At 45.9% G+C, this 24,337-nt stretch overlaps 1 protein-coding gene and 1 pseudogene across 1 annotated transcript in view; both read right to left on the reverse strand.

Annotated features, from left to right (window-relative positions):
- LOC142246671 (DNA repair endonuclease XPF-like) overlaps positions 1–24,337 on the reverse strand; it is a 152,757-nt gene that overhangs the window by 24,741 nt on the left and 103,679 nt on the right. The gene's annotated exons all lie outside the window — the stretch shown is intronic.
- Positions 20,332–24,337, reverse strand: part of LOC142245754 (DNA repair endonuclease XPF-like) — a 38,437-nt pseudogene continuing 34,431 nt past the window's right edge.

A 24,337-nucleotide genomic window follows, 5' to 3' on the forward strand; every position in this document is an offset into this window, starting at 1 on the left:
GATGTCATGGGTTAATCAGAGTTCACAATGAACTCAGATGACATCCTGATGACACCTCTGTGACGTCCGTGCTACTGTGGGTGTGGCGGCAGTAACGTCATGGGTTCATCGTTCCCAATGAACTTTGATGAACCCGTGAAGTCATTGTCGCTACACCCGCAGTAGCGTGGGAGTTGTCAGGATATCATCAGAGTTCCTTGGATACTCACCTGTCCCCAGCGATGCTGTCCCTGGCATTGATGTCTCTGGTGCTTCTAGGTCCTCTGTGCAGTGCATATTCATTGAGTATAATGAGCGGGGATCAGAAGCAAGTGACAGCAGGGCTGGAGACAAGTGAGTATAAAAATTAATTTTATTTCAGAGACAAGTGTTTTCTCCGGTACGTGTCACACGGATCACATCAGCGTTTGATACCCGTGCTGCTGCAGAAAAAAACGGACATGTCTGCGTGCAGGGAAACGTGGGGCCACTCGGTCCATGTAAAAACATGCATGTGTGAGGAACACCATAGAATAACATGAGTACGTGTGGCATCCGTGTTAAAAATGGATGTGACACATACCTGAAACATATGGATAAAAATTCCCCGTTTTCCCAATCAGTGCGGGTCCCAGTGATCGGACACTGATCAGCAGGTTATCACCGGGCCCATGGATAGGTGATCACTTGTTTTCACTAAACAAACCCTTCAAGGCCCATAAACAATCCCTACAATCGTTTGGCCGACAGCTCTCTCCTATCACATACAGGAGTGTTCGGCAAATGTTCTTGTGTTCTCTATCTGAGAGCAGATGTCGCCTCCTCTGGGGGTGGATTATCTTTCAAGAGAACAAAAGGATCAACAAGTGGAATTCAAACACGCCGGTTCCTTCCCTCCCTTTACATCCATTCTCGGGGTAAGTCGGGACGCCCCCATACACATCAGACTGTTGTCTGATCCGGGCGACTTTAGCCCTGTGTATGGGAGCCTTCATGTAATCTGCATAAGGGCTTATTCAAACATCTATGCACGTCAGTACAATCTCTGAACACAATGCATGGACTGGCTGAGGCCGTCCTAAAGGTCCAGTCACACTAAACAACTTACCAGCGATCCCAACAACAATAGGGATCGCTGGTAAGTTGCTAGGAGGTTGCTGGTGAGATGTCACACTGTGACGCTCCAGCGATCCCACCAGCAACCTGACCTGGCAGGGATCGCTGGAGCGTCGCTACACGAGTTGCTGGTGAGCTCACCAGCAACCAGTGACCAGCCCCCAGCGCCGCGTGGAAGATGCTGCGCTTGGTAACTAAGGTAAATATCGGGTAACCAACCCGATATTTACCTTGGTTACCAGCGCACGCAGCTACACGAGCAGGGAGCAGCGCACACCGCTTAGCTCCTTGCTATCCTAGTTACAGCACACATCGGGTTAATTACCCGATGTGTGCTGCAGCTACATGTGCACAGAGCAGGGAGCAGCGCACACTGCTTAGCGCTGGTTCCCTGCTCTCCTAGCTACAGTACACATCGGGTTAATTACCCGATGTGTGCTGCAGCCACATGTGCAAGGAGCAGGAGCCGGCACTGACAGAGCGGCGGAGGCTGGTAACGAAGGTAAATATCGGGTAACCAAGGACAGGGCTTCTTGGTTACCCGATGTTTACCGTAGTTACCAGCCTCCGCAGAAGCCGGCTCCTGCTGCCTGCACATTTAGTTGTTGCTGTCTCGCTGTCACACACAGCGATCTGTGCTTCACAGCGGGACAGCAACAACTAAAAAATGGCCCAGGACATTCAGCAACAACCAACGACCTCACAGCAGGGGCCAGGTTGTTGCTGGATGTCACACACAGCGACATCACTAGCAACATCGCTGCTACGTCACAAAAGTTGTTCGTTAGCAGCGATGTTGCTAGCGATGTTGCTAGCGATGTTGCTTAGTGTGACAGGGCCTTTATAGACAGTGCTGTGAGATCAGACCTCATGAGCCTCAGTGCAGAAACTCTGATCCAGTCACCTCTGTAGTGAGACAGCTAGAATGGAGCTGCTGCAGGGAGGACGTTCCTTATAGACAGTACCCAGAAATCATGGACCTAGATGCAACAACTCTATTCTTATCATCTCTGTACTGAAACATCTTTAATGGAGTTGATGTACACCAGACGTCCTTATAGACAGTACAGTGAGCTCCAAAATCATGAGCCTCAGTGCAGCAACTCCGATCCAGTCACCTTTGTAGTGAGACAGCTAGAATGGAGCTGCTGCAGGGAGGACGTCCTTATAGACAGTACAGTGCCTAAAAATCATGAACCTCAGTGCAGCAACTGCGATCTAGTCATCTCTGTACTGAGCAGTGGCGTAACTAGAGTTTGATGGGCCCCAGTGCAAAGTTTGGACCTGGCCCCCCAACACAGACACACGGGGTACGGGATAATGATGTTAACACTTGACTCTTTCCCTCAGCACCCAGGTTTCCCATGATCTGAAATCCCTCTTTCTACCATCACCCAGCTTTCCTATATTCTGATATGCATCTTGTCCTCAGTACCCACCTATGCTCTGCTATACATCATTCCCCAGCATACAGGTTTCCCATGCTCTGATAGAGCCTCTTTCCATCAGCACAAAACTTTCCCATCCCAAGCTTGTGTCTTTGTCCCCCCTCTTATATATAGTTCTCCAAATACTATAATGGCCCCCACATAGCCTTCCATATAGTATATTAGGTCCCACGTAACCCTTCATTTTATTAGCATGCACCCCATAGTCCTCCTTGTATTATAATGCATTTCCCATAGTCCTCCATGTATAAGGTAGCTCTCATAGCCCTCCAATTATTACAATACAACTCCCATAGTCCTCCATGTATTATAATTCACCCCATAGTCCTCCATATATTATAATGCAGCCCCCATAGTCCTCCATATATTATACTGCACCCCATAGTCCTCCATATATTATACTGCACCCCATAGTCCTCCATATATTATACTGCACCCCATAGTCCTCCATATATTATACTGCACCACATAGTCCTCCATATATTATACTGCACCACATAGTCCTCCATATATTATAATGCAGCCCCCATAGTCCTGCATGTATTATAATGCACCCCACAGCTCACCATGTATTATAATGTAGACCCCATAATCCTCCATGTATAATAATGCAGCCCCGATAATCCTGCATATATTATGCAACCCCCAGAGTCCTATATGTATTAAAATGCACCCCATAGTCCTTCATATTGGATTATGCAGCTCCAAAGTCCTCCATGTATAATGCACCCCTATATTCCATGTAACAGGGATCCTTCATATAGTATTATGCACCCCTTATATTCCTCCATATAGTATTATGCACCCCTTATATTCCTCCATATAGTATAATACACCCCTTATATTCCTCCATATAGTGGTATCACCCCTTATATTCCTCCATATAGTATAATACACCCCTTATATTCCTCCATACAGTGGTATCACCCCTTATATTCCTCCATAAAATAGTATGCACCCCTTATATTCCTCTATATGCTAGTATGCAGCCCCCATATAGTGCACCACCATATTGTGTGCCCCAATATAATATTATGCGCCAATATATAGTTATATGCAGCCCACATATACTATTTTGCAATCCCCATATAGTAGCATGCTTCCCCATAGTCCTCTGGCCATCCTGATTAAATACACAAATATACGCACTTCTCCTCATTCCCCCACTGCCCGAGTCTCTTCAGCGTGTGTCCACTGTTCTGCCACTCTGACATTTTACACAGCGGCGCGCAGTAGTGACGTCACCGCACTCCTCTGTGCTGACACATCACAATGTCACAGACACACAGCGGGAGAATGATGAGAAAGGGAGTGTTCTGCTCCTTCTCTCATCATGCCTTTCAATTGTATTGGCATGTGTGATGCCGATATAAATGAAAGTGCGATCCTCGGCAGGGGGCCCACGGGAGGGGGGCCGATTCCAGCGCTGGCATCGGGCCCCAGTGACTCACGGGCCTTATGCCACTGGTGGTATGCCACTGGTGGAAGCTACAGGGAGATCATCAAAAAATCCACTCCAATCTAGACAGCTCACTAGTGAATCATCTAGAAGGGAGTTGCTAAAATGAAGTCCTCAAAAAGCAACTACAATCCAAAGTTGTAGATTGTGACGACTCTGCTGCGCTCTGTTACGCTTCTCCCTGTGAGGCTCTGCCCAATCTTCCATAAAACACCCATTCTAGTCACCTCAGCACCGACCTGTCCAGAGTGGAGGCTACGATGAGGTCCTCAAAAAAGCCACTCCAATTTAGTCGGCTCACTAGTGAATCATCTAGAATGGAGTTTGTAAAATGAGATCCTCAAAAAATCAACTACAATCCAATATTGTAGATTGTGGCGACTCTGTTGGCTGCGCTCTGTTCACATGTTGCAGATTGGGTGCAGAAATGTTCTCCATGAAATCTGCACATTCTGACAGATAACTGCACCAAAAAACACATGTGTTTTGGTACATTTTGGTGCCAAACATTTTTCTTAATGTAGTCAATATTCACATGCTGTAAATTGCACTAAATCTGCAAAAAAAATAATGTGCGCACAACACATCAGCATTTACATTGACTTTGCTGCCATAACTGGCCTAAAGATAGACATGCCGTGCTACAAACTGCACAAAATCTGCAACAAAAAACGCACTGAGCACGCAGCCTTACGCTTCTCCCCGTAAGGCTACACCCTCTCTTCAAAAATGTCGCTATCGAGGCTGGGACTGGAGGGCGTAAAGTAAAACTCAAATTGGAATTTTACCCTATAGAAATACAGAAAAAATATCACAGTGTGGACGTTTGCTCCATTAAAAACTTGAGCAACTCCTGAAAAAGCATTAAAACATTAGTCATGAAATCATTAAAATTATAAAGCTGGTATATGTATGTTTATATGTGTGTGTGTGTGTGTGTGTGTGTGTGTGTGTGTGTGTGTGTGTGTGTGTGTGTGTGTGTGTGTGTGTGTGTGTGTGTGTGTGTGTGTATATGTACAGTACAGACCAAAAGTTTGCACACACCTTCTCATTCAAAGAGTTTTCTTTATCTTCATGACTCTAAAAATTGTAGATTCACATTGAAGACATCAAAACTATGAATGAAAACATGCGGAATGAAATACCGTACTTAAAAAAGTGTGAAACAACTGAAAGTATGTCTTATATTCTAGGTTCTTCAAAGAAGCCACCTTTTGCTTTCATTACTGCTTTGCACACACTTGGCATTCTCTTGATGAGCTTCAAGAGGTAGTCACCAGAAATGGTCTTCCAACAGTCTTGAAGGAGTTCCCAGAAATGCTTAGCACTTGTTGGCCCTTTTGCTTTCACTCTGCGGTCCAGCTCACCCCAAACCATCTTGATTGGGTTCAGGTCTGGTGACTGTGGAGGCCAGGTCATCTGGCGTAGCACCCCATCACTCTCCTTCTTAGTCCAATAGCCCTTGAGCTGGGTTCACACATAGCGACAGCGACAACGACGTCGCTGTTACGTCACCATTTTCTGTGACGCAACAGCGACCTTGTAAGTCGCTGTTTTGATCGCTGCTTAGCTGTCAAACCGAGAGACGCAGCAGCGATCATAACGACACGCGTCGCTGTGGAAACGATGCTGCGCTTGGTTACTAAGGTAAATATCGGGTAACCAACCAAAGTGCTTCTCTGGTTACCCGATATTTACCTTGGTTACAAGCGCACATCGCTTAGCGCTGGCTCCCTGCACTCATAGCCACAGTACACATCGGGTTAATAAGCAAAGCTTTGCTTATTTCCCAATGCGTACTCTGGCTGTGTGCAGGATGCAGGGAGCCGGCAGCACAGGCAGCGTGAGAGCGGCGGACGCTGTAACTAAAGTAAATATCGGGTAACCAAGGAAAGGACTTCCCTTGGTTACCCAATGTTTACCCTGGTTACAGCTTACCGCAGCTGCCAGAAGCCGGCTCCCTGCTCCCTGCTCGCTTTAGTTCGTCGCTCTCTCGCTGTCGCACACAGCGATGTGTGCTTCACAGCGGGAAAGCGACGAGCAAAAAATGAAGCAGGATATTCAGCAACAAGCGGCGACCTCACAGCAGGGGCCAGCTCGTTGCTGGATGTCACACACAGCGACGGGACGTCGCTGCTACGTCACAGAAAATGGTGACGTAGCAGCGACGTCGCCATCGCTGTGTGTGACACCACTTTTACACAGCCTGGAGGTGTGTTTGGGGTCATTGTCCTGTTGAAAAATAAATGATGGTCCAACTAAATGCAAACCGGATGGAATAGCATGTCACTGCAAGATGCTGTGGTAGCCATGCTGGTTTAGTATGCCTTCAATTTTTAATAAATCCCTACAGTGTCACCAGCAAAGCACCCCCACACCATCACACCTCCTCCTCCATGCTTCACGGTGGGAACCAGGCATGTAGAGTCCATCCGTTCACTTTATCTACAAAGACACGGTGGTTGACTCCAAAGATCTCAAATTTGGACTTATCAGACCAAAACACAGATTTCCACTCGTCTAATGTCCATTCCTTGTGTTCTTTAGCCCAAACAAGTCTCTTCTGCTTGTTGCTTGTCCTTAGCAGTGGTTTCCTAGCAGCTATTTTACCATGAAGGCCTGCTGCACACAGTCTCCTCTTAATAGGTGTTCTAGAGAGGAGAAGGTGTGTCCAAACTTTTGGGCTGTACTGTATATGAGGACCTCAAAAAATCAACTCCATTCTAGTGGTTTCTATAAGGAGCTGTATAGATTGGAGTTGATTTTTTGAGGGAGAGATCCTCAAAAGATCAACTCCATTCTAGTCACCTCAGTACTGAACTGTCTAGAGTGGAGTTGATATAATGAGGTCCTCAAAAAAACAACTCCATTCTAGGTCACTTCACTAGTGAGCCGTCTAGAATGGAGTGGCTAAAATGAGGATCACAGAAAATTAACTCCATCCTAGACGCAACCATGACATCACGCTCTGACGTCACACCGCACAGCCACACGTCAGTTCCCACTACAAGGACCGGCTTCCTATAAACTTACATGAACATCTCTCTTATTGCTCCCGATTCAGGAGGCGTCCTGCAGGAAACCAATAAGTAGCAGCTGAGTCGTTATCCAACCCACCAGAAAATAAAAAAAATTCTAAAGGTCCAGGCTACCATCCAATACGTCCGCGATAACCCACCGCGCTCTTAGCTATTGGCGACCTCTGGCGGCACCAGGACGGTACTGAACCCATGCTGATAGGGAGGGGAGGGGTACTGGAAGGAGGAGATATCCGGCAGAGCAGGGACAGCGAGCGACATTCAGAACTTCTAGGAGCCACAAATTTATCACAGTGCCTTGAAATGATAAAGTGAGAGTGCTTAACCCTTTGCATATTCATACCTGCAGTGGCGTAACTAGAGTTTGATGGCCCTGGTGCAAAGTTCGGACCTGGACCCCCCCCGTCTCCATGTACACCGACACTTGGGGTATGGGATAATGACACTGACACTCGGGGTACAGGATAATGACGCTGACACTTGGCTCTTACCCTTAGCACCCAGGTTTCCCATGCTCTGAAATCTCTCAATCAGCACCCAGCTTTCCTATGTTCTGATATCCAACTTGTCCTTGGCACCCAGCTTCCCCATGCTCTACTATACATCTTTCCCTCAGCAGCACCCAGCTTTTCCCATATCAGAGCATGGGAAAGCTGGGTGCTGAGGGAAAGAGCCTTTTTCCCTCAGCACAAAACATTCCCATGCCATGCTTGTATCTTTGTCCCTCCTTGTATATAGTTCTCCAAATACTATAATGACCCCCACATAGCCTTCCATATAGTATAGTGGGTCCTACATAACCTTTAATATATTAGAATGCACCTCCATAGTCCTCCATTTATTATAATGCATTTCCCTTAGTTCTCCATGTATTAGAATTCACCCCATAGTTCTCCATATATTATACTGCACCACATAGTTCTCCATGTTTTATAATGCACCATGTATAAGATAGCCTCCATAGTCCTCCATATAATATAATGTAGCCCCCATAGTCCTACATGTATTATAATGCAGCCCCATAAACCTTCATATTGTATTATGCAGCCCCCTACTCCTCCATGTATAATACACCCCTAGATTCCATGTATACAGTGTCCTTCATATTGTATTATGCAGCCTCATACTCCTCAATGTATAATGCAGCCCCCCAGGCCTCCAATGTATAATGCAGCCCCTTAGACCTCCATGTATAATGCAGCCCCCCCAGACCTCCATGTATAATGCAGCCCCCCAGGCCTTCATGTATAATGCAGCCAGCCCACTAGGCCTTCATGTATAATCCAGTACCTCGAGGCCTCCATGTATAATTCAGCACCTCAGGTCTATAGCCACCGTGTACTCTTTGATTTATATATAAAAAACACAACAAGTACTCACCTCTTTCCTCGTTCCACTGCTGCTCCGGTCAGCGTACTCCTGTCCTGCACTCTGCATGCCTCAGCACAGCAGTCGCACAGGAGTGAAGTCACCGCCCAGGCACAGGGGGAGAATGATGGAGCGGCATGGGCCGCTCAATGCTTTATCATTGCTGTGTATGATGACAGGGGAGGAGGGCCCGGTGCTGCCGCTGGTGCCGGTGTCAGCGGCGGTGGCACCAGGTCATATAGCGGCCGCGTGGTATGTGACAGAACAGCGCAGCTCCTCTCTCACAGGAAGGAGCTGGCTGCTGATCTGCAGGGCGACCACGGGCCCCTAACCTACCGGGCCCGGTCGCAATGGTGACCTCTGCGACCACGGTAATTATGCCCCTGGATATACTATATTTCCCATTAGCGCCCTTTTGTCTGTAGGGTCCTCACCTCCTAACTCAGGTGGTTTGGACTCCAGCCTTTAGTAGCGCGGTAGTACTTCTTTGGTTGTTTATTTCCATTATCTGACAGATCTGGACATGGAATCTGTCCTCTACCAGCGGCTACTTCCATTTACTTTTTTGCAATATAGAAAAAGTATAATTACTTTTCACAGCGCTTGTGGCATTTATTTATTTATTTATTTTATTTATTTATTTATTTAGTGCTGGAAAATAACTGGTAGCCACACACAATATTGACACTTTGGGCACAATTTGGCCATTTTCACATAGGGGTGTACTCACTTTTGTTGCCAGTGGTTTAGACATTATTGGCTGTGTGTTTGCTTATTTAGAGTGCACATTAAATTTACACTGTTATACAAGATGTACACAGACTACTTTACATGATATCAACGTGTCCTATCTTCAGTGTTATCCCATGAAAAGATATAATACAATATTTGCATAAATGAGAGGGGTGTACTCACTTTTGTCAAATAAAGTATTATAGCCAGGGGGACTGACTGCAGGAGAAAAGCCAAAGGGACCTCAGTGCACTGCCCCTGATTGGCCCCAATGGTCTGATTGCTATGGCATCTCGCTATATGTAACAATGTTCTGTGACGGAAATACGACAGAAAGTTGATAGGAACACGGAGAAAAAATACTGAGATTTGTTCTGAACATAAAAGCACAATTTTCAGCCCATTACAGACACTACCAGGCCTTCTTTATACACATACAATTCACAACACAAGTAACTTTACCCCACATATCTCTACAGCTCTTCTAAGTAAATGTACATAATATATGAAGAGATACAGGAGCGTCTGTCCACACATTATCTGAGCAGCTCCATGTAATGTACAGTGTTATATGAAATTTATGCTAAAATGTACTATAGCGCAATGACTGCGTCCTGTCCCTTTAAATCTGCACAAGCTTCTGTCACTATGGTAACTGCACTGATAAGCAGCCAATAGAACTGCTCAGTTTGAATAAAAAAAAAAAAAAGTTGTTTATCCTTAGTTTGTTACACCTCATCAGAGAGTGAAGACAGACACCAGCGATCAGCGAGAGATTTAAGGTATGAGACGTCATATAAGAGACCGGGCGGCGATACATCCATCACCCGCACTCACACCGGATACCGGGCGGCGATACATCCATCACCTGCACTCACACCAGATACTGGCCGGCGATACATCCATCACCTGCACTCACACCAGATACTGGCCGGCGATACATCCATCACCTGCACTCACACCAGATACCAGGCGGCGATACATCCATCACCCGCACTCACACTAGATACCGGGCGGCGATACATCCATCACCCGCACTCACACTAGATACCGGGCGGCGATACATCCATCACCCTCACTCACACCAGATACCGGGCGGCGATACATCCATCACCTGCACTCACACCAGATACCGGGCGGCGATACATCCATCACCCGCACTCACACCAGATACCGGGCGGCGATACATCCATCACCTGCACTCACACTAGATACTGGGCGGCGATACATCCATCACCCGCACTCACACTAGATACCGGGCGGCGATACATCCATCACCCACACTCACACCAGATACCGGGCGGCGATACATCCATCACCCGCACTCACACCAGATACCGGGCGGCGATACATCCATCACCCGCACTCACACCAGGGGGTATCGGCCATCACTTGTCCCTTGACAGCCCCCTTGGGGCTTGTGTGACAGCCCCTTTAGTGAAATTGATCACATATGTAACAGGAAATATCTTTCCATCTCCCAATCTCGCCCGTCCACAACAGCCCCTGAATATAGAGACATTGTTCTTCAGTGTTTTCAGGGACTGTCACCCAAGTCATAGAAATAAGGATCAAGTCCCTACAACCTCTGCTCCTCTTTTATAGGATTTTGATACATTTCAACAAAACAAAGATGTCAGCAGATGCCATTGATTGGACTGGATCTTCTGCCAGCGTTGGACCAGGTAGTATCATCAGTCTGTGAGGGCCAACTGTTTCCTAGATTCAGGATTTCCACTTTAAAGGGGTTATCCAGGAATATTTCATTGTTAGACTTTGGGCCTTTGAATTTGTCATCAGAAATCACCTATTATTTAAATCAGGTTTTTGTGTTCAATGTATTTTTTAATAATATTTGTCATGGTTTGTTTTTTTTTATCCATATCACAATCTTTAATGGAAACAGCACTTAAAAATCTTGCAGTTCTCACGCTGGCCAGTGGGGATTTTTTTTTTTTTTTTAGAGGGGGGCTTTAGTCTCTAATCTGATCCTAATATCTGGTTGTTTCCTTTAGTTTACCTTACACCTGAGGAAAAACTAAGAAGATTGTCCATTTGTATGATGCTGCTACCGTCACCGATCTTCAAGAAGGAGGTCAGTGAGAAAACTAAGGGCAACATTGGTGCTTCTTTTATTATAAGGTGGTTGTGTATTTGGATGTTCCTATTAATCCTTGTAATTTAATTTCTTGCCATCCCAGCGCCTGATGCCAACCAGCCCCGAGGCCCAGAAAATATATAGAGTTCGGCGAGAAAAACAGCCTGAGCCACCAAGGACGATCGATGTCAGAGGAAAAAGGAAGAGGCAAGAAGAATATGAAAAAAAAAAAGTTTGGAGAGAATTATGCGCCTACCTTGATGAAGAAGAAGAAGAAGACATACCAAAAAAGTCGGTTAAGAAGATAAAACTGGACATCCACATCCCTGCAAGGAGGAGACAAGAAAGAAGGATCCAGGAGGACAACAACCGCCAATACATCAACTGGTTCTTGAGAGGAAGAAGAAATATCATATGGACCATCCTGCTGGGGCCTCAAAGATGGCGGTGGTAAGTATAATAATAAGAACAATAATATGAGCGATAATAAGAATGTAGTAAAAATATGATGAAAATAACAGTAGTAATAGGTAGAACAGCAATTTGATCCAGGGTTCTAGGACTGATCGCCTTTTCTCGGGGTCAAGAAGGAATTTTTCCCCTGTGACACAAATTGGCTGAATGTGTCCTGGGTTTTTTTTGCCTTCTTCTGGATCAACATTGTAGGCATAGTGTAGTATTAATAGTTATAGAAAAGTTAGAATAATACTGTAATAAGATAGCAGGATAACAATAGTAACAAAATAGTTATATCTATAAAAATAAAACACTAACTTAGAAAAAAATATAAAAGTTAAAATAATACTGTAATAGGAGAGCAGGAAAATAATAGTAAAAAAATAGTTGTATCTATAAAAATAAAACACTAACTTAGAAAAAAATATAAAAGTTGGAATAATACTGTAATAAGAGAGCAGGACAAGAATAGTATAACACCTAAAATCTATAAACACTATAGTACTAGTTTAATTAGCACTACAATAATAATTACTTAGCTAGAAATAACATCATTAGCTTTGATCCAGGGTTCTAGGACTGATCGCCTTTTCTCGGGGTCGAGAAGGAATTTTTTCCCCATGACACAAATTGGCTGAATGTGTCCTTGGGTTTTTGCCTTCTTCTGGATCAACATGGTAGGGCTAGAGTAGTATTAATAGTTATAGAAAAGTTAGAATTATACTGTATTAAGACAGTAGGATAATAATAGTAATAAAATAGTTATATCTATTAAAATAATACACTAAATTAGAAAAAATATAAAAGTTAGAATACTTTAATAAGAGAGCACCATAAGAATAGTATAACACCTAAAATCTATAAAAACTATAGTCATAGTTTAATTAGCTCCTTAATATTAATTACTTAACTAGAAATAACATCATTAGCTTTAATCCAGGGTTCTAGGACTGATCGCCTTTTCCCGGGGTCGAGAAGGAATTTTTCCCCTGTGACACAAATTGGCTGAACGTGTCCTAGGGTTTTTGCCTTCTTCTGGATTAAAAACCATTAGGCATAATTTATTAGGATTTTTTACTACAACAATTTGAACAAAGGTAAGAAAAATGATAAAAAAATAAAGAAAATAATAATAACAGATGGACATTTAAAAAAGTAGTAGTGCAGTAATAGTAAAAATGGTAGTTATAATATCAGATGTGATTTAGTCCCAGTTAGTCAGTAAATTAGTGATAAGTTAGTGTAGGGACCCATCTGAAGAGGTCGCCTTGACGTTGGCAGATGGGCTCACACAATTTGATTACATTGTGTGCTAAGAACCTCACATGCATCTTTAGAGAAAATATACTGTATTTTTCGGACTACAAGACGCACTTTTTTTCCCCAAACTTTTTGGGTAAAGTGGGGGGTGCGTCTTATAGTCCGATGTCTGCGGTGCGGTGGTGGTGGAGCGGGTCATCAGAGGAAGGAGCAGGCTGTAGCAGCGCTACCCTGACCACGAGGGCCCGCTCATTTGATATGCATGCCCATCATCCCACCCATCATCTCTCAGCCCTGAAGCCGGCGCTGACAGGTGGGCAGGAAGATGGGCAGGGGATGCGCGCATACTAGAGAGCCGGCCCGCGTGATCACCCCTGGCAACTACAGCCTGGAGTGATCATGTGCGGCTGTATTCACTGCTCCTCGTGCATCATTATAAGCATGGGGGGCAGTAAATAAGTACGGTATACTCACCGTTCCCCTGTAGCATCGCGGTGTCCTCCTGTCTGTGTGCCAGCTGATCTGTGTAGAGAGCAGTGAGCACAGCGATGACGTCATCTCTGTACACACGGCTCCACACAGGTCAGCTGGCACACAGACAGGAAGCGAGCGATGCTGTGTGGAGTGAGGAGAGGTGAGTATGCTGCGGGAGTCCTCCAGGTGTTACCGCAAATCCGGCCGCGGCTGAAGTGACAGTGAGATCTGCGGTGACTTTAGTCAGGTGATGTGTGGTGACAGCTGGAGTCAATGCTGATCCCGGCGGCTCACTTCACTTGCGGCCTGACCCTCACATAGAGCGGTCGTATTCTATGGCTGCTCTCTGTGATTGTCAGATGTAGCAGAGCTGGATGCGTTGTGGGACATTGTGTGGATTACATCGGACCTGTGTGTTCTAGGGGTTAATAAAGTGGTGAAAGAGGTTGTTTTTTTGTCTTTTATTTCAAATAAAGGATTTTTATGTGTTTGTGTTTATTTACTTTCACTTGCAGCTTAGTGGTGAGAGGGTGTCTCATAGACGCCTACCATCACTAAGCTAGGACTTAGTGGCAGCTATGGGCTGCTGCCATTAACTCCTTATTACCCCGATTGCCACCGCATCAGGGCAATCGGGATGAGCTGGGGACTGTCGCATCTAATGGATGCAGCAATTCTGGGCGGCTGCTGGCTGATATTTTTAGGCTTGGGGGGCTCCCAATAACGTGAGTCTCCCCAGCCTGAGAATACTAGCTGCAAGCTGTGAGACTTTATCTTGGCTAGTTCTCAAAATTGGGGGAACCGCACGCCGTTTTTTTTTGTTTTTGTTTTTTTTAAATTACCCCCATACAGTGTCAGCAGCAGATCCTTGTCCCATAACAGTGTATCATGACCACATTTTTTTGCTTAAAAATTTTATTTTCCTATTTTCCTCCTCCAAAACCAGGGTGCGTCTTATGGTCCGGTGCGTCTTGTAGTCTGAAAAATACGGTAGTATCTATGTAGAGCTCCTGGCAGCTTAACCCCTCATATGCTTAATTCCGCATCTAGGTGGTTAGCCAGGAGAAGGCTATCTTTATACTCAATGGCTTCCCAGCGATGAGATTTTAGGTGCTGGGGGATTGCTAAGGCCCCTCATGTCTACCAACTTACTCCTCCTATTTGACCCCGACAGTGACCTAATCAGATACCTGTCAGAATTCTGCCCACTGCTCTGCCGCTGTTAGTTGTACTGCTGCTGCCCACCAGCTCTGACACTGCTGCTACATACAATGCATGGAGCCCAGCAGCTTACAGTGTGAGTCGGCCTACATCATGCACAGCGGCTGGCACAAGTAGTTTATCACCAATCTCAGAAATGACAGATCAGGGAATTAATTTAAAAACCTTGAGCTGGTAAACTAACTTGATAAATAAAGATTATTACATCAGTTGCCTCCTCTGTTTTGGTGATAATTGTCCTCTGTCATATCTACTCTAATAAAATACTAAGTGAAAACTGGATATTACGATTTTTGGGGGTCTGGGGGCGCTGTTGTTTATTCATTTGTTTTAGCATCTAATACAAATTAACCTCTGTATCTCCGTCATTTCCGGGTTCAGTGGAGCACCAATCAGCTCAGGGACCTGACATGCGGCGGAGTGCGCAGGCTCCAAAGGTCATGACAGCGTGATGAGTTTACATAATCACGCTGCCAGCATCTCTGCAGAGCACCACAGAGCGCCACTGAGGAGGAGAGGTCGCTGAAGCTAGGCGCAGGTAAGCACTCCTTGAGCTGAAGATACTGGGAGCTGTGGTTTGGGAACTGTATGGAAAAGGGGCAGCTTAGGTGGGGTTTGTATAGAAAAGGGGGCTGCATGTGATGGGATCTGCATGGAAGAGGGGGCAGTGGGGAGGGATCTGTATGGCAAAGGGGGCAGCCTGCAAGTGGGATCTGCATGGAAAAGGGGACAGACTGTGCAGTTGAATCTGTATAAAAAAGTCGGCAGCTTGTGGGATGGGATCTGTATGAATAAGGGTGCAGCCTGCGAGGTAGAATTTGTATGGAAAAAGGGGCAGCTTTCAGGTAAATCTGTATGGAAAAGAGGGCTGCATGGTGTGGGATCTGCATGGAAAAGGGGGCAGCCTGTGGGATGGGATGAATATGTGAAGGCGGCAGCATTGGGTGGGATGAATATGGAAAAAGGGGCAGCCTGCAGGGTGGGATCTGTATCGCAAAGCGGGCAGTCTGCGAGGTAGGATCTATATGGCAAAGGGGGCAAGCTGTAGGATGGGATTTGTATAGAAATGGGGGCTGACTGCGGGATGGGATCTGTATGAATAAGGAGGCAGCCTGCGAGGTTGGATTTGTATGGAAAAAGGGGCAGCCTGGGAGTAAAGCTGTATGGAAAAGGTGGCTGCATGAGGAGGGATGTACATGGAAAAGGGGGCAGCCTGTGGGCTGCGATGAGTATGGAAAGGGGCAGCATTGGGTGGGATGATTATCGAAAAGGGGGCAGCCTGCTGGGTGGGATCTGTATGACAAAGGGGGCAGCCTGCAGGATGAAATCTGTATGGTCAAGGGGGCAGCCTGTGGGGTTTGATCTGTATAGAAAAGTGGGCAGCCTATGTGATTGGGTCTGCAAAAAAAAGGGGCAGTCTGTGCCGTAGGATCTGTATGAATAAGGGGGCAGCCTCTGGGGGTGGGATCTGTATGACTAAGGGGGCAGCATGCAAGGTGGGATCTGTATAGAAAAATGGGCAACCTTGGGGAAAATCTGTATGGAAAAAGGGTCTGCATGGGGTGGGATCTACATGAAAAAGGGGTAGCCTGTGGGGTGGGATGAGAATGGAAAAAGGCACAGCCTACGATGAGAGATCTGTACGGCAAAGGGGGTAGTCTGCGGGAAGGGTTCTGTATGGCAAAGGTCGCAGCCTGTGGAATGATATCTGTATGGCAAAGTGGGCAGCCTGTGGGGTAGGTTATGTATAGGAAGAAGTCAGCCCGTAGTGTGGGATTTGTATGGCAAAGGGGGCAGCCTGGAAGTTGAGATCTGTATTGCAATGGGGGCCACGTGGGGGTGGGATATGTACTGCAAAGGGGGACACCTGGGGGTGGGATCTGTATGGCCAAGGGAGCATACCTTTGCTGCAATGTGTGCGTGCTGCTGCCCCTCTCTTAAAGGGCCAGCGTCTCACTCCTAGGATGTGCTTCTCAGCCTATTGCTGAGAGGCATTGGTTATTTAGGGAAAGCTCCCACTAGGGGAGTTGCCTGTTGAATGCCTTAGTTTAGCTGGTTAGTGTGTAGTGCCCTAGTTAGCTAGTTGTCAGGTCCCCTTGTCTGTCCTATCCATTCAGTCCTGTTGGTTTCTGATGCCTGTCGGTTCTAGTGTCCCTGCCTGTCCGTCCCGGCCATGCCTCCAAACTCAGGAACCCCGCTGGCCCTCGCCACACCAGAGACTGTGGCTCTCCAGCCCGACTGTGCTTCCAGCCTCAGCTACCCCGGTGGCTCTCACCACACCAGAGACTGTGCCTGTCTAGTCCAGCTGTGCCTCTGGCCTCTGCTACCTGGTGGTCTTCGCCACACCATTGACTGTGCCTTTCCAGCCCAGCCGTGCCTCCAGCATCAGCTAACCCGGTGGCCTTCGCCACACCAGAGACTGTGGCTCTCCAACCCGACTGTGCTCCAGCCTCAGCTAACCCGGTGGCCTTCGCCACACCAGAGACTGTGGCTCTCCAACCCGACTGTGCTCCAGCCTCAGCTACCCCGGTGGCTCTTGCCACACCAGAGACTGCACCTGTCCAGTCTGGCCATGCCTCCGGTATCAGCTACTCCAATGGCCCTCACCACAGCAGAGACTGTGCCTGTCCAGCCCAGCACTGCTTCCAGCCTCAGCTAACCCAGTGGTCTTCACCACACCAGAGACTGTGCCTTTCTAGCCTGGCCGTGCCTCTAGCCTCAGCTAACTTGGTGGCCCTCGCCACAGCAGAGACTGTGCCTGTCTGCCCTGACCATGCCTTCTGCCTTTGCTACCCTTGTAGTCCCTGTCTACACTTGGTCTTCTGTCTCAGCCCTGTCTGCTTCTGTGTTTGCCCCTGCCCTGGGGGTCAGCTGCCACAGTCCCGTACTTTACCCCACAAAAGGGTAGGTCAGGGATTTCCCTGTAGTCCAGTGGGTCCATTTTTGCTCGCCACAGTACCATCCCTGGCGGCGAACGTGACAGTCATCTCTGTGCTATCAATTTTTCACAAACTGATATAAAATGTTGTGAAATCTCCATCATTTTTTTTCATCTGAGAAAATCTGATGACATGCTTACTAAACTTTGATGGTAGAACTGACACACTGACCAAACTCTGATGACACTGTAGTTCATTATCAATTCCACTTTTTAATAATACCATACACAGTTGATCGTTAGGGGAAACCTGAAAAACTGAAAAAACACCAGTAACATGCAGGTTAATAACATTTTGGAACCTGTACATCGAACACTGCTGCCTGGAGGAAATTAACTTCATTCCTTCCTGCAGAATTCGGATTTTAGCATGGGAGCGACGCGAGTTCAGTCACTGCTCTGCATATCAAAAGTAGCGGTTGTAACCGTGGCCCTATCACTAACTGACAGCAGGTTTTAATGCTGAGCAGCTGTCAGTCAGTGCGGGGGCTGCAGTTACAGCCTCCTCTCTCAATACACACAGCGGTGACTGAACCCATTCCGGCGCCTCCCAAGTGACTGAAACCTGAAAGCCTGCTTTACGCGTTACAATTTCGCATACGATATCGTATGCGATTTGCAACGCCCCCATCGTATGTGTGGCACATTCAATTTGTTGAACGTGCCGCACAAACGATTAACCCCCGTCACACGTACTTACCCGTCCATACGACCTCTATGTGGGCGGAGAACGTCCACTTCCTGGAGTGGGAGGGACGTTTGGCGTCACATCGACGTCACGCGGCAGACGGCCAATAGAAGCGGAGGGGCGGAGCTGAGTGGGACGTAAACATCCCGCCCACCTCCTTCCTTCCGTATTGTGGGCCGGGAGCCGCAGGACGCAGGTAAGATCTGTTTATCGTTCCCGGGGTGTCACACACTGCAATGTGTGCTACCCCGGGTATGATGAACAATCTGACCTGCAATGCTAGAGAAAGGTACGATGTGTATGCGATGAACGTTTTAACGTTCAATCGCAATCGCACATACCTGTCACACACTGCAATGTACCTTACGATGCCGGATGTGCGTCACTTACGACGTGACCCCGCCGACACATTGTAAGATATATTGCAGCGTGTAAAGCGGGCTGAAGACTGCTAGGAAGAATAAAGTAGTGGGGTTCATTGTGCAGGCACTGGGCACGTACCAAATGCTATTTCCCCATATATGCAGGTTAATAGCATTTTTTTACATGACAGGTTTCCCTTTAAGGCTTTTTGTGTTATTTATGTGGGCGTAAAGGTTGTATACAGCTAAAATTAGTCATACCTGTGTGCCTATTGGATGATAACTTGTTCAGTAAAAATCCTCTTTTAGGCCTGCAACACACATCCGTTTAAAACGTTCGTGTTTGGTCCGTTTCCGTACATACCGGAGATACGACCAAACGTGCACATATTTTTTTTATGTTTAAAGGCACACGTGCGTGTTATTTGATCTTCCGTGTGTTCGTGTGCGTCCCACATTTTTTGCTCCGTTTGGCACGGAAGCATGTTCGTTTTTGGGACGGAGCATGCGCACACGGACATAATGTTAGCCTATGGGAGTCCAAATAAAACGTTCCTTGCACGGATGTGTGGTTATGTTGTCCGAGAGAAATGTCCGTGTGTGATGCAAAATGTCGTTACTATATGTCGGAAGACAGAGTAGCGGGATGAGAAGGAACTCGGGTGAACTTCACCCGACTTCATTGTCATGCCGCGGCTCTGTCTGTGTGCCGTGTACTGATTAGCGGTCACCTGTGAAGGATTCACCGGTGACCGCTAATCCCCCGAGTGACTGAAGTGTCCCCCCCTCTCTCATACTCACCGATCTCCGATCACCGGCGCTGCACGACGTTCACACTGCTCCGGCGGCTTTTTCTAATTTGAAAAAGCCGGCCGCTCATTAAACAATCTCGTATTCCCTGCTTTCCCCGCCCACCGGCGCCTATGATTGGTTGCAGTGAGACACGCCCCCACGCTGAGTGACCGGTGTCTCACTGCACCCAATCACAGCAGCCGGTGGGCGTGTCACTATGGAGTATAGAAGTAAATAAATAAATAATTAATTAATTAAAAAAAACGGCGTGCGGTTCCCCCCAAATTTAATACCAGCCAGATAAAGCCATACGGCTGAAGGCTGGTATTCTCAGGATGGGGAGCTCCACGTTATGGGGAGCCCCCCAGCCTAACAATATCAGTCAGCAGCCGCCCAGAATGGCCGCATACATTAGATGCGACAGTTCTGGGACTGTACCCGGCTCTTCCCGATTTGCCCTGGTGCAATGGCAAATCGGGGTAATAAGGAGTTATTGGCAGCCCATAGCTGCCAATAAGTCCTAGATTAATCAATGTCAGGCGTCTCCCCGAGATACCTTCCATGATTAATCTGTAAATTACAGTAAATAAACACACACACACACGAAAAAATCCTTTATTAGAAATAAAAAATACAAACATATACCCTGGTTCACCAATTTAATTAGCCCGAAAAAGCCCTCCATGTCCGGCGGAATCCAGGATGGTCCAGCGTCGCTTCCAGCTCTGCTGCATGGAGGTGACCGGAGCAGCAGAAGAAACCGCCGCTGCTGTCACCTCCACGAATGCAAATGAAGAGAGCCGCGTGATCGGCTGAGCTGTCACTGAGGTTACCTGGATCCAGTGGATGCAGCGGTGGCCGCGGGTAACCTCAGTGACAGCTCAACTGATCGCGCTACTCACCTAAGTTGCTGTGTGGAGCTGACAGGACCGGCGGTGAGTCATTGTCATTGTTTTACATTTTTTGGTAGATTTTGAGTCAGGAACACGGTATACCCGGCCTCGGGCATGAACAAACATGGACGTATTTGAGTCAAGAAACAGCCAGCCTTACAGGGGAGCAACAAAAGAAAATATATTTTAATAGCATTATTTAATGCTCTTAAAAGCACCTAATTCTGTTTTATATTCACAAATATTCTTTAAAAGGCAATCTCACGAACGTCTAGGCTTTTAAAGATAAGACAAATTGATCTCTTTGTGACCCCACAGCGATGCTCCAGCAGCGGGAAATTACGTTTTATAGTTCTGTATATACTGTATATCTTTGGAAGTGTATTTGGGTGTGACGATGCACTTACAGCTCCTCCCCAATGCACTGCCAGAGATTCAGATAAATATATACAAAAATATATATATTTTTTTTCTCTGGAATTGCATTGTGGCGCCTATAGCTTCTCAACCTCACACTGCACTTCTTGCATAACGACACTTCTCTGGTTCACAGGCATGTCGCTGGCTTACAGATTATATATAAATTTATATATAGAGATATCTATCTATCTATCATATATATATATATTATATCTCTCTCTCTATATATATAGATAGATTGAGATTATATATATATATATATATATATATATATATATATATACACACACACACACACACACACACACACACACACACACACACACATTAGTGAGATGGTCGTTGGGCACGTCTTGGAGGGGAGATATGTGTCACAGAGGTGGTTATCCTCCGTCATCCAAGCATGGAAGCAAGTTCCAGTTCATATAGTACAGAAAGTGTTAATAGGACATGGCAAGAGGAGGTTTACGACCAGTCCGAGAGATGGGTGGGATTGGCTGCTCAAGTATCTCCACCCTGGGGTGTGGTATGGTGAACATCATTAGCTGTCAGTGTGTGGAGGTAAGAAGTCCTCCTGTGTGAGGTCTTCACACTTGGACATGTATGCTGGTCTACTACTAAAGTGCCATTGTTGGGACTGTGTATCCTGTTTTACTGCAAGGAAAGGACATTTTTTCCTTCTGTGGTTTGCTTTTTGGAGTTCCAAAAAAAAGCAGCCTGTATGTTTTGTTTAAATCGCCTCCCGTGCCTACCTCAAATGCTGCCGAGTGAGCAGATATCCCTCCAATATATTTATATATGCACTGAATGTCAAGACGCTTTCTTGCTGCTAGAAAATCGCCGCTTTAGAGTCACGAAAAGATCAACTTGTTTACCTTTTAGGCTATGTGCCCACGCTGCGGAAAATTCGCCGCAATTTTTTCTCGGAAATTCCGCAGATTTTTCAAAACTCCGCAGTACAGAGTCCCCAGCCATTTCTATGGCATTCGGGGAGTGCTGTGCCCATGCTGCGTTTTTTTCCGCAGCGGAAATAATGCGAATTTCCCTGCAGAAAAATCTGCAGCATGTCAATTATTCCTGCGGCTTTTTCCGCAAGATCCTATACCTACCTGCCTTGATAAAAGACACCGGAGTCACTTCCTCCGGTGCAGAGGAGCGCAGTAAAGCCAGGAGTAGGAGGTGGGCGGGGCCTGCACGAGCTCCGGTCATGTGACAGCCGGAGCTAGTTCAGACTCGCCCACCTTCTCCGGCAATGTGCAGACGCTGACAGACACGGCCAGAGAGGGAAGTGCTGCATGATGGAGGTAAGTATGAACTCCCCGATCACTCAGCACTTGTTCTGCATTGAGGATGCAGTGCCCAAGCCATGGTACTATATCCTCAATGCAGAATGACCGCAGCATATCCGCAGGACATTCCGCAGCATGTAAACAGACAAAGTTGTGCTGCGGTTTTCTGCGAGCTCCTGTGGAATCTCCTGCGGATATAACCGCAGGACACTCTCCCCGTGGGCACATAGCCTTAAAGGGCAACATAGACATATAAATTTCTACACACCTCCAATTCATTTCTATCAAGTCCCTTTAATGAAAAAGCTTACTAATAACGTAAGTATTTTATTTGTTCTGCATCATTCTTCAGGTCTTTAGATTCAGCCAATAATGCAAAGAATACATTATTTCATCCATGACATCTCTTTTCTAAAAACTTTAGAAACCAAAAAATCCAGGGTCTAGACCCATGTGAAAAAGAAGCAAAGAAAAAAAAAATCCCAAACATACTTCGTCCCTATACGAAGTAAAAGCTAATTTATTGAAAAATGTTAAAATCAAAACAAACCTAGTATATAAAAACCTCATAAAAGGATAAACCCAAAACAACACAAGCAAAGAATATGACAGCAACCAGTTCTAAGCAGGTAATAGTAATCGTATATATATACACACTCACATATACATAATATATACATATACACACACACATATATTATATGAATACAACTTTTGGACATTGTTTTTTATTGCAATCTTTATTAATATTCATAAAACAATTAAAATTTTAGCATAAAGGTACCGAATAAATAGAGAGACACAAGCAGGAGATCAACTGAGTCCCTATAATAATCCCAAAATTGCAACTGGGACATTCACACCAAAATCCAGGTAAATGTACATTTTAAACCTGTGCCAAATATCCGTTCATCAATACACAAGTGCAGTTCTATGGTCCCGTTTGCGCTAATACCCATGTAGATTAAAGAGAATTAATTTTCACTTATGGGCACCCCATCCATAAATAATTCCCATATAAATGAATAAGTAAAAGGGTATATGGATATGGGGTTCCTCACACAGCAAAAAAATGCACAAGACACACGTGTGCTAAGCACAATATATAAAATACATAGGAAGCGCAAACAGAATGCAGAAAAAATGCACATGTCATTTAAGTAAGGAATAGACAAACAGGGAATAGAATAATATCAGAATAGATTACATCACCTGGAAGATAGTGACCTGCCGTGACCCTCACACTCCGACACATGTTTCGCAATGGCTTTTTCGAGGAGCGTATAAATATATTATTATATACAGTACAGACCAAAAGTTTGGACACACCTTCTCATCTCTAGAACAACTATTAAGAGGAGACTGTGCAGCAGGCCTTCATGGTAAAATAGCTGCTAGGAAGCCACTGCTAAGGACAGGCAACAAGCAGAAGAGACTTGTTTGGGCTAAAGAACACAAGGAATGGACATTAGACCAGTGGATATCTGTGCTTTGGTCTGATGAGTCCAAATTTGAGATCTTTGGATCTAACCACCGTGTCTTTGTAGAAAAGGTGAACGGATGGACTCTACATGGCTGGTTCCCACCGTGAAGCATGGAGGAGGAGGTGTGATGGTGTGGGGGTGCTTTGCTGGTGACACTGTTGGGGATTTATTCAAAATTGAAGGCATACAGAACCAGCATGGCTACCACAGCATCTTGCAGCGGCGTGCTATTCCATCCGGTTTGCGTTTAGTTGGACCATCATTTATTTTTCAACAGGACAATGACCCCAAACACACCTCCAGGCTGTGTAAGGGCTATTTGACTAAGAAGGAGAGTGATGGGGTGCTACGCTAGATAATCTAGTTTCCACAGTCACCAGACCTGAACCCAATCGAGATGGTTTGGGGTGAGCTGGACCGCAGAGTGAAGGCAAAAGGGCCAACAAGTGCTAACAATCTCTGGGAACTCCTTCAAGACTGTTGGAAGACCATTTCCAGTGACTACCTCTTGAAGCTCATCAAGAGAATGCTAAGAGTGTGCAAAGCAGTAATGAAAGCAAAAGGTGGCTACTTTGAAGAACCTAGAATATAAGACATATTTTCAGTTGTTTCACACTTTTTTTTTTTTATTTCATTCCACATGTTTTAATTCATAGTTTTGAGGTCTTCAATGTGAATCTACAATTTTCAGAGTCCTGAAAATAAAGAAAACTCTTTGAATGAGAAGGTGTGTCCAAACGTTTGGTCTGTACTGTATTATATAAAAATTATATACACACATACAGTATATACATACACACACGTATACATACATATACACGC

Source organism: Anomaloglossus baeobatrachus, chromosome 7 (genome assembly GCF_048569485.1).
Source record: "Anomaloglossus baeobatrachus isolate aAnoBae1 chromosome 7, aAnoBae1.hap1, whole genome shotgun sequence".
NCBI lineage: Eukaryota > Metazoa > Chordata > Amphibia > Anura > Aromobatidae > Anomaloglossus > Anomaloglossus baeobatrachus.